The sequence below is a fragment of the Heliangelus exortis genome, chromosome 1, assembly GCF_036169615.1.
Source record: "Heliangelus exortis chromosome 1, bHelExo1.hap1, whole genome shotgun sequence".
In the NCBI taxonomy this organism is placed as follows: domain Eukaryota; kingdom Metazoa; phylum Chordata; class Aves; order Apodiformes; family Trochilidae; genus Heliangelus; species Heliangelus exortis.
This window is the reverse complement of record NC_092422.1, coordinates 156,897,595-156,913,566: the sequence shown is the minus strand read 5'-3', so window position 1 is coordinate 156,913,566 and position 15,972 is coordinate 156,897,595.

The following is a 15,972-nucleotide window of genomic DNA, read 5'->3' as shown; positions in this document are numbered from 1 at the left end:
TTAACCTAACTCTACAAACCTAGCAGACTTCGCCTTCCTCACACTTCGTTGTCACCATGTTCACCTGATGCAGCTGCTCTCTGTGTCCCCTGTCCCTCAGCCCCACAGCCAAACCTGGCTTACTGCTTCCCTGTGGCTTGCTTGGGTCCTGCTCCAGGGAGGATGCTCCAGCAGCCGTGGATGCACAACCTTTCCCAGGACACATTGCAGACCTTTCCAATGACTCATTGATAAAACCCACATTCCCTCAGAAAAGCCCCTGAGGCATGTTTTTACTCACAACTTGCTAAAGCACACGGTTCCCAGCATATAGCTGCTTGCTTCCCAGTGCAGGAAACCTTGGGCTGCCAGCACATCACTCACCAGACTGCAAAAGATAACATCTCCCATGTTTCTGCCTGCTTGTTTCCACTCCATGGCACAGAGGTATCTCAGCAGTTGTCTGACCCACAGTCATGGAGAACGACCCTGGTGCAGCTGAGGTGGCTCAGGATTGCTGCACGGAACAATTAGTTCTTTTGCCTCAATCCTATATAAGAAAAAGGAAATAAAGAGAAATACTAATAAGCACTAACTACAATCCCTTTTCCAAACTGTCATCTCTCAGGAGAATTAATGCATCTAAGAAAGCAGTTCACCTTCCAGGCTGCAGGGGAGGCTCAGAATAAGTGCCCCAGCACTACTCAAGCTTCAACACCAAATGGTCAGCCTGGGGACTGTGGGCAAACACCAGGGAAAATTAGGATTTCATGTACTAACTGGCTCTTCTACACTCCTTGCTACTGCAGGACCTGCCCTTCTCTCCCTTTCAGTGTGAAGGAAGTTGACATCTCCACTATTCAGCTGATTTTCAGCAGAAACTTCTATTTTTTTTAAATGAAGAATAGTCACAACTGAGCCACCTTCTTCCCTCTTGTCCTTCTCCTAATACCCTTCTCCTCTGGAGTACCACATCTTTGTATTGCCAACCTGCAAAAGCCTGAAAGCTTAGTAGAAACAAGAAAAGCCACACACACCTACACTTCTGCTTCCTTTCCCACCTCGTTCTGCAATGCCACTGTCTACCATGCTGGACCAAACAGCTCAGATATCTACATCCAGACAAGTCCCCTGCTCTTTTCTCCCCAGAGCTACAGCCTGCTTTCACTCTCCTATATTTCCCTCTCCCTCTCTGTTTACTGCCTGTCTGCATCATTTCTTCCAGGAGCATCAGCCTCCCAGATCCTTCCTCAAGCATCACCAGCCATTACTGAAGTTTTGCTCCCCCTAACTACCTTCAGAAAGCTGCCAAGTCCCTTCAGAAATGCTAAGGGATCAAATGTGTGCTCTCCACATTGCCCTTTTACTAGTGGAACTAGCTGAGAAATTTTTATTTTCTCCACAAAAATCCACTCTACAATAATTTTTGACCAATAGTTTAAGAGCATGTTAGAACGAAACATCTAAATTTTATTTAGACTTCCTCCTTTCATGGAGCTGCAAATTAAAAACTTCAGTTCCCATAATTGCATAACAGGCAGTGAGAGAAGAGTCATTTATTTGTTTCCAGAGAAAGAAAGTGGAGAGATGGGAGAAGTGGAGGGAAACAGGACAGGGGAGAAGGAGGCAAGTGAGCATTTACAAATAAAGCTATTTTACATGATGTTACAATAATTTTCCTTCAATAGGCAGACACAGAATTTCAAAGTAGGTTTTCCTTCAAAAGTCTTTCAAGAAGAGTCACATTCTGTGATACTACTAGTAAAGAGTTTTCTTTTTTTTTCTAATGTTTTATAGCTAGTTTATTTATGGTATAGCAGTTTACTTTGCTATGCTCAATTAAACTGGCTTCTGGCTTCATTGTTTTGATTTTTATAGCTCTAGCATCAACTGATCTAGAAAGCTATTTGCAATGGGAAGGCAAAAGAAGCAAGTTACAGCCTAAAAAGAAGCCAAATAAACCACTTAATATCCACCCATAAATACAAGAATATCCTTCCTTTCCACACCCCTGCTATAAAATGGAAATATTTCTTACTACCATGTACTGACCATAAAAGATGTACTTTGGGTTCAGGCTTTCTGCTTTTCTGAAGTATGACAGCATCCTTTTGCTTCACCACATCCACTTGTGTACCAGACCTCTGGCAGAGCACTCATTTTTTTGACAGAGAAACAATTTTCCAGCATAATTACAAGATGTTCTCCATTAGAAAGATATATGTGTGTGAGCAGTTCCAGATATATTGGCTTTTCTTTTTATGTGTAAACAAGCACGGCTATACAAATTCCAATGATAAATCTCCTTGTGGCCAGACATCCTCCAAAGCTGGCTGCACAAAGCATTACTCACCACTACTTTCTAAGAGACATAGGCAGATGTTTTAGACTTTGGCAGCTTGAAAAAAAAAAAAAACAACCATGAAGGCACACAAAAAGGGGCCTGCTAGGTCAACATGTGCTAGGATGCTTCTGTTGAAGTTTGAATATCTCCTTCTTTCCTTTGCAGAGACTGGCACTTTCCTGCTGTGAAACATTCATCCCATGTTGATTTACCTCTGGGAGGGTTTTTATCCTGTGGGCAATGTTGTGGCCTGTGTGTGTATCAGAAAAATCAGTTGTTTCTGCTGTGCTCAATGAAATATCAAGCACTGCACTCAGATCACTTCATGGCCAGGATTGGGGTAAAGAGAGTAAGGGGCATTTTCCTCTCAGAAAGACTGCTTTGCCCATTTTAATTGATTGCAGTCTTGCAGAGGAAAGGGTTATCAGCATTGGCATCATTTTGACCATATGGTAAAGGGGTCAGGAAGCACACTCAGACATCCCATGTATTTCATGCAGTGGAAATTTCCCTGTAGGATGTGAACCACACCAGAAAAAAAGGTCGCACTTTACTGGTGAACACTACTGAAACACTAATGGTTACTGGAAAGCACTACTGAAAACAGGGTCCAACTCAAGGCAGTGAATACCTGCAGGAGTCTAAATAAGACAGTAAATCTGTTAAATTACAAATGTTTCTTTCCTTCCTGGGTAATAAAGTGCAAATCTTTTCCAATTGAGTTTCTCTCTCCTTTAGATATAGGGAACAAAAGTTTCTTCTAGCAGCCTGGAGAAAAACAATGTGGGAAAATAATAATAACACAGATCTCCCACCCTGAAATTAGCAATATGTCTAAAAAAATGTCAGTTCTAGTCAAACCACCTGTTACTGACTTGAGAAACAATCTAATAGGTAGCAAACTTCAGTCAGACTTTGGAATGGTCTGGTAAAGGGTGTTGGATTCCCCCACTTTGGAAAGTTTTAAGTCTCATCTCAACAGGGTGCTGAGACATCTCAAATAAACAATAATATTAGAAGGGTTGGACCAGATGGTCTTTGAGGTCCCTTACAACCTGGCATTCTATGATGATTCTTATGAAAAATCTTGGGCCTTTTATTGAGCTGTTACCAAGACACAGCCAGGCAGTACAGAAGAGCCATGTGATGAGACACTCCCTGGGACATTGTGTGCTGCCCTGTTCCTCACACCATGTAAGCAGTGCCAGAGGCCAGGGTGAATTCATTTAGATAATATACACCAGGTTGCTGTGGAAGAGCACCATAGGCACAGCTCCAGGGCTAAACTCAAGCACCTGAGGCTGAACTCCATGCCTAATATGGTTACCAACAAAACTACATCCTTCCACCACGTTATTTTATGTGTCGTTACCAGAGAACTGTTGCTTAAAAAATAAAGGTAGAAATTCTCAGGAAGTCCTTTCATATTTTCTCATCATTTTTTAGCATCTATAGTGGTTTCCAGGGAAGGTCAAATTATCATACTGAGACTAAACCTAACACCCATAACTTGCACATGGGGTATCAAGGTGGGTACTGGGCTACAAAAATATAACTAAGCCCTCAATGGTGCTCATCGTGGTTTATGGAATATTTCTCTGTTACCCCACTCCCCACTGTGAGTGCTAAAACATTGTGTTTAGTCTCAGAATTTTAAAGCTCAGCTGCTGTACCAACAAGACACAAAGCCTTCCATTTGCAAAGACTTCCTTAGCAAAACTGCAAGCTACAAAGTTACCATTGCCTGTCTTAATCCACTCTTGCATAATTTTTAAATTATTAACTATTAATAATTACTATTAATAAATAAAATAAAAACTATTAATAATTAATTATCATCAGATTATTTATAAAGCTGCTTCATTTACCAAGTCCATTTTTCCTCAAGAAATGTCAGGAGACAGGACAAGGGCAGAGAAACAGAAACCTTCGTTCTAGAAGCACCACAGCAGCTCAAGTTGAAACTGCACTCATGAAGGGATGATTCTCTCTCTTAAACACTGACAGGGGCATGAAGTAGGCAAGGTGCCTCTCTCTGGTCCCACAAAAGCCCTGGGAGAAGTCCAGGACTTCTGGAACAACAGTCCAGGACAATAGTGGCAATGTCAGAGATCCCTCTTTTTCCATTCCACACTTCTCTTTATTCCCCTGCCCACAACACACACCCTCCCTCCCCCATAGCAGCAGAGAGGAAAGGATCTGTAGCCAGATTCTGCATCTTAGTGCACTTATTGACACTGTCTGTGATTAGGTACAAAGATTAGGGAGGGTGGGGAGACAGAAAAAAAGGGGAGAAAGACACACACAAATAACCTCATAATGGCATTAGATACTGAGTGGGACCATAAGAAGTTAACAGTTTTTGTCCCCTACAGACCTTTTTTTAAATATCAACCCAGTGGAGTATTCTTTGAAAGCAGGTAAGCCTGTGAACAAGTTGCTGATGTTATTATTTTTCTAGGCTTTTTTTCTGATACTTGCTCTCGCTTGCCTTCCCTCACTTGCTCAAGGCAATCATTGTTTGTTTGTTGGGTTTTTTTTAATATATATTCAGCAAATACAGAGGTACCATTATGACAATTGCTCTCCCTATGAGAATTATCAGAATATGCCTCAGACACTGAAACATGGGAAACAGAAGACAGGCTGGAAGTGTGACCACTGCTGTAAAATAAATAATCTTTGTACAGCAACTGACTCAATCATCTTGCTTAGGCTTCACAGTATTTCCAGCCTTATGAATTTCCCAGGCTTGAAAACATTTATCTCAGCAGCTTGCAGAGCTTTCCGCTTCTGTCTTTATTACATACAGTCAGATTGTCTTCATTTCTCATTTGCAGGGGATTGTTTTCACAGGCAACCACTGTTTGTTTTGAAAGATTCATGATCTTTCATTTGCCACTGCACAAGATATCTCAGCACTGAAGGGTAGGAGGAGATATGACCCAAATATAGCTGTCTGTCAAGTGTCTGACACAGAGTCACTGTGAAGCAGCTCTGTTAGAGACATTGGTTTACATTAGTACTTTTTTCTTTTTCTTTGCAAGTAAAAAGGGGTATCTTTGCCTTGACTTGTCATCGTGGGGAGATGCGGATTTGCAATTAAATATATTTATGGTGAACTTGGTATCACTACCCTGCCCTCAAGAAAAAATATTTAATTTAGCTTGTGTTTGTTCAGATTCCCTTTTCTCACATCAGAAAATTATCTTATTTGCCTAATTATTCACAATTTAGTCATTATGACCATTTAGGCATTTTGAAATGGAATATTGTGCAGAATTTAGCATACAGAAAGCCAGATGAGAGCACATCCACACAGCCTCCATACATGGGCCCAGAACAACTGCCCACCAGACACCCCCTACCCCAGTAACTCCACCAGGACACCTGTACACCAGTCAGCAGATGGGGAGCATTAAGCACCCTCACACAGCACCGTGCCACCCCTCCCCACTGCACATGCCAAGCTCCACGAAGCCCTTGAGCAGCCCACCTTGAATATGGAATCATGGAATCATCATGGTTGGAATGGACCTTCACGATCATGGAGTACAGCTGTCTGTCCTACACCACCTTAACCACTAAATCATCTCCCAAAGTCCCACATCTGCATGTTTTTTAAAAACATTGGTGGGGGCTCTGCACAGCACCACAGGCTGCTGAACAAGTGCCATCTTCCCATTGGTGTCCAGTTGTTCTGGAAGAGAGAAGGCAGTGTGGAAGTGTCCAAAAGCCAATGAGAGAGGTGGCCAGTTGTACCGTGCCCCCATACACAATGTCAGGCAATACATACACCCATTGAAAGAGAAATTTAAAATTAGAAAAAAACAGAGACTAAAAAAAAAAAAAAATCTGAAAAAGAAGCGATTTGACCGGTTTCTCTGTGTACCCATCAAAACTGCCAAACTGGTGGATGCCCCCTCACCCCATGTACCAGGAAAACTCACATCCCTCATGGATAAACCCCTAGAGCATAGAACATGGCAGCTCTATCTAGGAGAGCTGGTTATGTTGTGAAACAGCTTCACATCCACCAGCTCCTGGGATGAGCCAGTGGCTTTCTGATAGATATTCCATAGATGATCCCAGCCAAGCCTCAGGAAACAGCCAAGCCTTGGTGGTCATTTGCTGCAGAGCAAAACAAATGCTAGCTTGTGTGCCGTGTTTGGAAAACTCAGAATTAAAAGAAATAAAAAATAAACCAAGGAGAAATCATGAAGCAACAACTTCAAAAGCTGTTTCAGAGGTGGAAGGATTTGCAGGGATTTTATCTCAAATCTTTTCAGCAGCGGAGGTGCTCCCAGTGTAGGTGGGTGTTGTGGAGCAATGGGCTGAGCCTGGCTTCTTCCCTATAAGCAGAACCAACCACGTTAATTACACACCTCCATGAAAATGCACTCCCAGGTAGAAATGAACCTGCTTATGAAGGGAAGATGACAATAACCCAACCACTGGTTGGGGAAGAAGGGCAGAAGGGTTGGTCCCTGGGGCTGCCTCCACCATCCCCATCAAAGACCATCATTAGTTGGTCCCTGAGTCAGGAAACCACACCGGATCATCTCAACTAAAAGTGTGTAAGGATTTGGACAGCACAGTGCCCAAGTGACATGCTAACTTCTCTAGCTGCTCTCACCTCAGTGACCCCCCTCTCTCCCCATGCCCACCTACAGGCAGAGCTCACAGGGACCCTCACAGCAGCATCATGTCCCCAGAGTCACCTTTCTTCCCTCAGAAAGGGTCCCTGGCCACTACCATGGGGCTCTTTTCCTTCAGACACCACTGACAGCTGCAGCAATGTGCAACACGTGGCTACACAATGTGCTACATGTGACCCAACAAGGGTCGCCTCTGTGACTGTGGGGCACAAGGGGAACCTCAACCAGAAAGACTGGATTTTCTTGTTGTGCTATAAATATTGTTTGCCAAACATCTCCTTTTTAAAGGAAAAATAAATTTTAAAAACATCCTGATTAGAGGACAGCAAACCACAGCAACTGTTAAAACACATCCTCACAGGAAGATAAAGACAATATTAAACTTGCAGCAACTGGATTACTAGAGCTGTCAAATCACAGACAGAGTAATTTGGGAGAGGAGCATACCTCCAGCTATTAATGAATTTTCCAGTATACGAAGTCAGGTTATTTGCTGATGGATTTTGCCATGTTTGATTATCAATCAGTTAAAAAACAACCCCCTTCCTTGGGAAGTACAGGCTGTCCACAGTTATTTCTCCAAAGCTAATGGAAACAGGGTTTCCATAAACTGTTCGCTTCAGCTCCCCAATAGCCAATTAATTCTTAAACAGCTAATACTGGATTTGCTTCTGCATTTGGATGAGAGGAAATCCTAAATCTTGGAAATTAATAAGGAAATATCTTTGCTCATGCTCAAATTCTCTTTGCCACATGCAAATATGGCTAAGCATGCGAACAGGCTGCCGCTGAAAAGTCAGCACAAATGCCTGCAGTTAATCAAAAATAGCTTATGAGCAAAATTGAAGTGAACATTTCATGCTGCTACTAGGATTGCAAAGGAGAGTTTCTTGATTGGAATGGCTCCAGGCCAGCAAAAAAATGGATCTTCTAGAGCCACCAAGTTTATAATAGATTATGTTTCAGAGGAAAGTTGTGAACAGGAGATGGGATCACCTCCAACACACAGGTCTGTAGCTGTCTCAGTAACAGGTCAGCACCCAGGTGTCCACACTCATCCCACCCTTGCTTAAATTTGCATCCCACGGCTGGAGCCTGTCAGTGTCACAAGCACTTGGTCACCATCCTGCTGGGCCTGGGAGCTGCTCTGGATGGCGTCCAGGCAACATCCCCACAAATGGCAGACTACATATTTTGAAAAGGATTCTCTGAAAATGCTCTCATTTGGCTCACCTCCCACTGAATTCACAGTTAAATTAACAGTGGGTGTATTGAAAAAAAACAGCCACAGGACCCAGAAAGTACCAGTTTTGGACAGTGTCAATGCTTCCTCTGGGTGGCAGGGACAGGAGAGAAGGTGTTGCCAGATCCCAACACACGCATCAACTCTCCTGTCACACACTTGCCTCTGAGATCTTCTTCTTTTCTGCCCTCAGCGTGCTCCTGTGCAAAGCTGCCTCTGCATTGCCACTGTTATTTGCTGGCAGCATTTCATACCCAGTTTCTGTAGGAATAAACTCAGAAGGTCCAAGCCAGTGAGGAGTCAGAGAATAGAGAATTTTCCAGTCTGTTCATTAAGGTTGTTTGCTGATGAAATTTGATGGGCTGGATTACCAGTCTATTAAAAATGTCTTTAGAATTAGTGGCTGCCTACCATCATTTCCTCAAACAATGTTTGATGAGCACATCATATAAGTGCCAGCTTATATATGATAGGGCCCCAGCAAAGACTTGGTCCTGAGCCTGCCTTTCTCAGGCTCTGCACCAGCAGAACCAGTGCAAGATTAGAACCTCAGTAACTGGCATGATCTGACTCAGACTGTGCTGTGCTCAGACTGCTGGTCACTGAGATCTTTTCTCTAAGGGACCCAAACATGAAGGGTGCCCATCGCCCAGCTTGGTCCTGCTGGGCTGAGGTTTGGGCAGGTTTCTTGCCTGCTGTATTACTGTGTCTTCTTGCAGTCAGCAGCTCCTTTGAGGGTAAAACATGAAGAACTCTGACCCTGCTGAAACAATACAAATCTTCCCTCTGCACCTCCTGCCTTCCCTCTTTAGTACCAGCCAAGTTTTTCCCTTCTCCAGGCTACCTGTATGCCCTTACTCTCCTCCTCCAGGTACCATGTTCCACTGAAATATCCCTCAGCCCTTAAGTCTATTTATTTCATTGCCCTGCCCGGACTGTCACACGGGCTTTTCTGTTCCTCACAGGCTGTATCCTCACAGAGATGCTGACCACCCCCTCACACCCACAGAGCTGTACATTCTGGGCAGGTTTCACTCTGCCTGGAAACCCAAAGAGATGGCAAAGAGATGGTAACCATTAAATGGTTGTCCTCTTGTCCCACTGGGGACACTGGCAGCTCCACTGGTGACAAAGAGAAATGGCCGTCAGGCTGAGCAAGAGAAAACTGGCAAATCATGACTAATAACAAAGTCAAAATAAAACCATGCCAGCTGGCAACAGCACTGTCTGTCAGTGGGCTGGATTTGGGGGGAGGAAAGCTGCTGTCGTCTGTGTCTTGAAAGACTCAGAGGCCTGTAGGAATTGTGTACAGCAAGGATGCCAGCACACCTCCTCCTTCCCCCACCTGTGTCCCTGCCAACACAGTCTTACTTTGCACCTACAGTCACAGCATCTGACACAGTGCTGGCCACCACTTTGGCCCAGGTAGTGACTAGACTAGCAGTCTGCAGAAAAAAAATATGACTTTTAGGGTTCACACTGAAGAACTCAGTAGTATTACTGGCTCTCATCCTCTGAGTTTGGCACAGATGGATTCACGGAAGACACACCTTGGCAAATAGATTATACATGCAAAATGTGCAACAGGAATGAAATGGAAAACATGCATAATGATTCACAGCTACACATACCATATTTTTTAAGGAAAAAATCCACTTTCAAGACATTACCACCCTTTGGAATCACATAAAACCGCCAACTACAGGACTTGAAGTTTCTCAGATATCACCTGTAAACACTATGCCAGGGCTCAGTCTTTGGGATGCTCAGCATATTATCTCAGCTTGATAACAACCACGTAAGTTGACAGTAGTTTCTGATTAGCAGCCATCTGACAAAACTAGAAGAGCATAGCAAGAGCAAGTCACACGGATGAAAAGCCTTGACCTGCTTGCTTAGCACACCACACCAGTGCAGGTGACACCCTGCTCATCTACAGTCCTTATAATTGCACTGCAATGTATTTGAGAAACTGTTTCAGAAAAAAAACAACATGCAGTGACATTTGGAGATAGACACAGATATCTATATAAGTACTTTAACTCCCATGTTTATGTATCCTCGATCTTACTGTTTAATATTTAAACAATTCTTTGGTCTACTGAATCTGTCCAATCATAGCTAGTACCAAACCTAACAGACTATTGTGTATAGATGCTACAAATCTGTAGAATTTCCACTTTTTTTTCAACAAAATCTGAGATTTTCATGTTTCTCTTATTCCATACTAAAAGGAGGATTTTCTTTTCAAAAATTACAGTAAAAAGAGAATGAAAATACAATTTTGTACCAACTGGCAGGAGATTGTGTCTGTGAAATATGAATCCATCTCACTCATTTCAGATTGCTTTTTCCACTCACACACTCGAGATTCCTTTCCCCACCTCCGCACAAGAGAACAAGCAGGGACACAACTTCTAACACTTTTTTTTGATATTATTTGAGAAACTTTTGGTGTAGCAGATGACATGAAATGTGTTAGCTGCCTACTTTTGCAGAGATGCACAGTGAACTTCAGCAGCATGCTATGAGATGAATTAAATTGTCTGCCAAAAGCAAGCAAACTTTTCTAGACAATCTGTTATTTGACACAGTGCAACCAGTAAAGCCTGTTGTACCATCTGCTCTGGATAAAAGTGCATGGTACATGTTTTACACAGCTTCTAAACTTAGCAGTGAGCCAGAGTCAACATTTCTACAGTGGGGATCCCCTATAAAGAAATTCTGTCAACAGCTCTTGCCCTTTTGGCTTCATGTCCAAGATCCTAGAAAATCCCTTTCCCTATAGATTTCATTGCCCTTCCAGACAGACCCAATGCTGTCAGCAGAACCACAAGTCTCTCCAAAAGTACATCTTGCTGGTGAGCTCATGAGTAACTTTAAGGCCTAAGAAAGCACTGAGACAAAACCTTTGGCTCTTCAAGTTCCATGATACCAGGATGCAAGCTTTACAGGCATTTGTGTATAGAAATTACACATTTAAATGTACCTTATCTAAGAAACTCAGTGTGAGAATTATACTCCTCTTGTCTGTGCTGTAATTGTACCAAAACCAACCTCCAAGCTTTGCCTTAGGAGGTGTCCAGCCTTCTGTTGGGTGTTTGCTATTGATGAAAATCGCCATGACATTTCTTATGCAGAAATATGTGCACAAAACCTGTGGGGTGCACACAGAGCAAACCTGAGGTGTCACAACTATGAGGTATGTCCTACACATTCCAGTTCTCCTGGCACATGGCAAACCTGGCACGTCCAGGAGAAGTTACACTGCTAGGCACAAGAATACAGCAGAGGATACCTTCCCACCAGTGCCAACCTGGAGACCATTATTCAGAAATCCCGTGCACGACCACAAAAAATCCCAGTGCACAACAATCAGAGCAACAATCATGCATCAGAGGAGTCTGATCTGCTGGAGTTCTTAAAAACTCACATTTCTAATACCTCCCTATTCAATATATTCCTGCCAAAAAGGGAACGCATTCAGGAAAACTACACACACACACACACACACACACACACACAGACACATCCTGTCTTGCATGAAAAGGTGAAATAAGGATGGAAAATTAGCTCATTACTGTGATCTGAATGTACTTCTGCATTTCTAAAATTCTGGGTCAGTCAAAACACTATCTTTGATTTTATTTATTTATTTCTAATGGAGGAAGAACAAAGGAATTCTTGCATGCCGCCAAGAAATATTTTTTTATTCCTATATGCAATAGCCAACTGGTGTTTCCAGATTTTTTTTCACAGCTTTTTTGCACTGCAGATGTGGCTTCTCTAGAAGATCCCTTCCCAGTGACACCCTGGCAGCTCTGAGGACAGCAAGGGGAAGGAGGGGTTTCTGTGGGAAGGCAGCTGTTTGGCCACCTGGACTGGCAGCACAAAGGGGCACAAGAGGATGGAAAACTGTGGGGACAAGGAGCCAGAATGCCAAAGTACAGAAATACACAGAGGGAAGAACACACAGAAATTCAGATACTAGAAGGAGGCTGTAAATGGAAGTTAATTAATTTTTTGCATAATTTTATTTGATGTGTCTGTACAATAAGCTGACAAAGTAATAGACCTGATTCTACTATGACTTCTTTCTAGTACTATGACAATATTATAATGTAATGTGGCCCAAACTAGCTAAACTCTTCTCTTTTTCACAGCAGATTTGCATTATTTAGATGCATTCAGGGTCACACTATGCTTGAAATAGTATATCTAGTAAAAATACCCTTTACGAGAGCTACTTTGAAACTTCTGTCTTTTTTACTCTATACAGTTTGTGGGTTTTTTTCCTGGCTTTTGGTCTCTAGAAGCCTGACTAGTGCTGTGCTTGCAGACTTTAAGATATTTATTATGTTCCCTGGCCTGGAGCTGGCAGCTGGATTACGTAACAGGTGGTCCTGAAAAAAAAAAAAAAAGCAAGATCCCTTCACACAGACACAAACATACCCTGCAAGCTCATGGAGAGGAAGAACTTGCATTAGCTGCTTTCATGGGTCCCCAAGCCTAATTGCTGAGAGCCTTTTGGAAGTGACTGTGGGGATCTCTCCATGCAAGAAGCAACACAATAGAAACCCTAGGAAAAGAAAGGTTAAAAATGAGAAGAAAAAAACCCCACAGATAATAAGAACAGGCACCATCTCAAAGGTATTTATAGGTGCTGCTCCCATCCACCAAATGCACTGGTGGGCTGTGAGCATTTTCCCTCTGGAGTCTGACTGGCCAGTTCCCAGAGATGCTCATCAGTAAGGTCCAAGTTAGAGGGCTGTAGCCACATAAGCCCATGGGAAAATGGCAATGGAATCTAACAGGAGGAAGCTCCCAAGGAGAAGAAGGGGTTTTGACCCTGTTCTCAGGGACTGTTCTCACGTTTGCTTTCCCAGGCTTTGCAGCCAGTACCTGCCTCTGTCCCTTGATGCCATTAACAAAAAACTCTGTGGATCTGCTCTTTCCCATAAAATCACCATGGGAACTCTGCCTCTTCCACCTGTGCTTCTTTCCATGGACCCTTGCCACTCTGCCTCTGGAAAGACATCTTTATAGTAACGAGGCCATATATTTTGGGAAGACAGGACAAAAGAAAAATTACAGCCAGCAGGAGTTAGAAACACTCTGGATCTGTTCCACAACCCAGACGTTACCTTGCCATGATGCCACTGTGCCACTTATCTTTGAGACAAGGGTAATGACAGAAGCTCCTGTAGGGCTCTTATCTGGCTCAGAAATTTTTGGACCCTTTAGCAGTTAGTTAAAAGATAAACAGACCAAGCATTCTTCCTGGGAAACAGAGTATGACACAGTCACTTGGTGACTCCATTGGGAAACTGAACAGGCATCACAGTGAAAGCTGCAGACCTAGCTATGGCATGGAGCACATCAGAAAAACCCAACACCTGAAATGTCCATCAGGCTTTTCCACTAGAAGCAGCTTACTATTTAGGATTTAAATATGAAAATTGTAAACTTAATTATATGTCAATGAACAGGCTAGCATGGAGAGAGCTTAGTTTAATCAAAATAACGTAGTTAGTTTTCTGGCTTTGCTTTTCATTAACCCATATTTGTAAGAAAAAAGGGGAAAAGGTTATCTTGATGTAAGGCAAAAGTAACATCTGAGAACAATAGTATATATTTCTTATTTCCCTAGTGTCAAACTGTTGGAATATCTTTTTTAGCTCTGCCACATGATATTTACTATTAAAACTGTGCCAAGTCTGTGACTACAACTCAAATGTAAACAGTGCATTTGTATATTCTACACCAATTTATGGAGTGGCTGCCTGTGTGATGGATTAGTGAAGTTCTGTAGCGTGTTTTAAGAATCAAATGCAGGCTTTTTATCAAAGTGTTCAGAGACATCAAGCGTGTTATAAATTGGCTCAGCATAAAAAAAACAGATTAAACCATTCACTTTTGGTCTTGCCACAAACATTATCTATCATTTTTTCCCTCTGTATGTTTTCAAAAGAATGACCTGTTCATAACAGGTTTAGGCAGGCTGGTGTTGGGAAGGGAATGTGATCCATTCATTTACTAAATACCAAAAACTATACTTTGCCTGCCAGGAACCTGCAGAACTACAAACACTGGATTGACTCATGCCAGAGGAGTGGACCACAAAACTCAAGCCATGCAGAGAAAAATTCAACTCTTTTCTTGAGCAATAGCAAACATCTGACCAGGGTAGCACCAGCTAATCCCCCACCACTGATTTTTTCACAGCTTCTTAGTTAAGCCTAAAATCATGCATTGGAAAGAACTCCTGGTTACCAGCATGGGAGAAGAGATTCAAGGTGTCTTCCCTGTTAGGAAAGGCCTCCGGGTCTTCACCAAACACCATGTCACTCCCCTGCCCTCCCTCTCCACAAGCCACATCCTGGTTTTATCTGCTCAGTAATGATTTATTTTACGGTTCCACTTGCAGTGTTACAGCAACAGCAGCAGGGATCTGGGAAGAAAGAACAAACTTCTCAGGTCTTCCAGCTGATTGTTTGAAGCCCGTTAAGGAAAAAAACCCAAGACATCTATGGAGATTTGCACATGAAAAAAACAGGTATTTCTACTTAAATCATTCAAAACAGCATACAGAACTAACGTTTGCTAGGAAAGCAAGCTGATCTTGTAGCTCATTGGCACCACATATTGGATTTTTCTCTGTAAAAACATAGCAAGGTAATTATTGCTGCAAAAAGGATTAGGCTCAGGGCAGTTCACAGAACTTTTTTCTCCTGCAGCTGTGCAGCATTACCATGTTCAAAGGCAGGACTCAAAGACTTATCAGCATTGCTATCTAAGGCTCTTTTCTTAGGCTTTGTGATCCCAAAGTAGACACAACAAATCTGTAAATGTTAGCCCTTGTACTAGGCAAGCTTTGGTTTTCCCTTAACAGGCAGATCAGATCGGAGATCAAATATCAGAGTCACTGACGACAGGAAATTAAATCAGTTAAATGGAAACCAAAATGGCATAAATAGTAAAAAACTCTTTTTTTTTTTTTTTTTTTTTTTAATTAGATCTCAATCTTTATGCAGCACAAACATGACGTAATTTTAAGGTCAAGGGAGTAGAGGTTTTGAAGGAATTCTGACTGAAGTCTCCCCCAGAAAGATGAAGGGGACAGCTAACATAAAATGCAGCTAGCCTGGCTGCATCCAGAGGTGGTGACTGAGATACTTTTTGGACAAATTCAGACCCAAATAAGAGAGTCTCAGAGGAGTTTGAGAGTCCCCCCAGGGTAAGCAAGCTGTCAGAAGTGGCAGAAGCGGAGTTTCACTACTCCCATCCACAGTGGCCTCTATTTGTACCACCTGCAGAGGAAGTCACCCTCTATCCACCTCTTCCCAGAGGGAAAGCACAGTCACACACAGTCACATTAATTGCTGCTATAACCTGCTTGATGCCAGAATCAGAATTCCCTCTGGTCAGACATTACATTAGGGCTGCAACAGGCTGAAGGTGGCCACAGTTTGGCATCAGTTTAGCAAGGAAATAAGGGTATCTTTCCACCGATGTGCAAGAGAACCCTTTGTCACTTACTGCACAGTCTCACATCAGCATGAAATTCTGGGTCCCTTTTCCATATTCAAGCAGGCAAAGTGAGACACTTTCAACAAACACTTGGTAAATTCAGCTTCAATTTCTTCTACCTATTCATTTGGTGTCCAATCCGTATCCTCTTTTCTGACAACATACTTTTTTCCAGGCAGAGTCTGGAGCAAGAGCTACAGAAATACACAGTACACAGG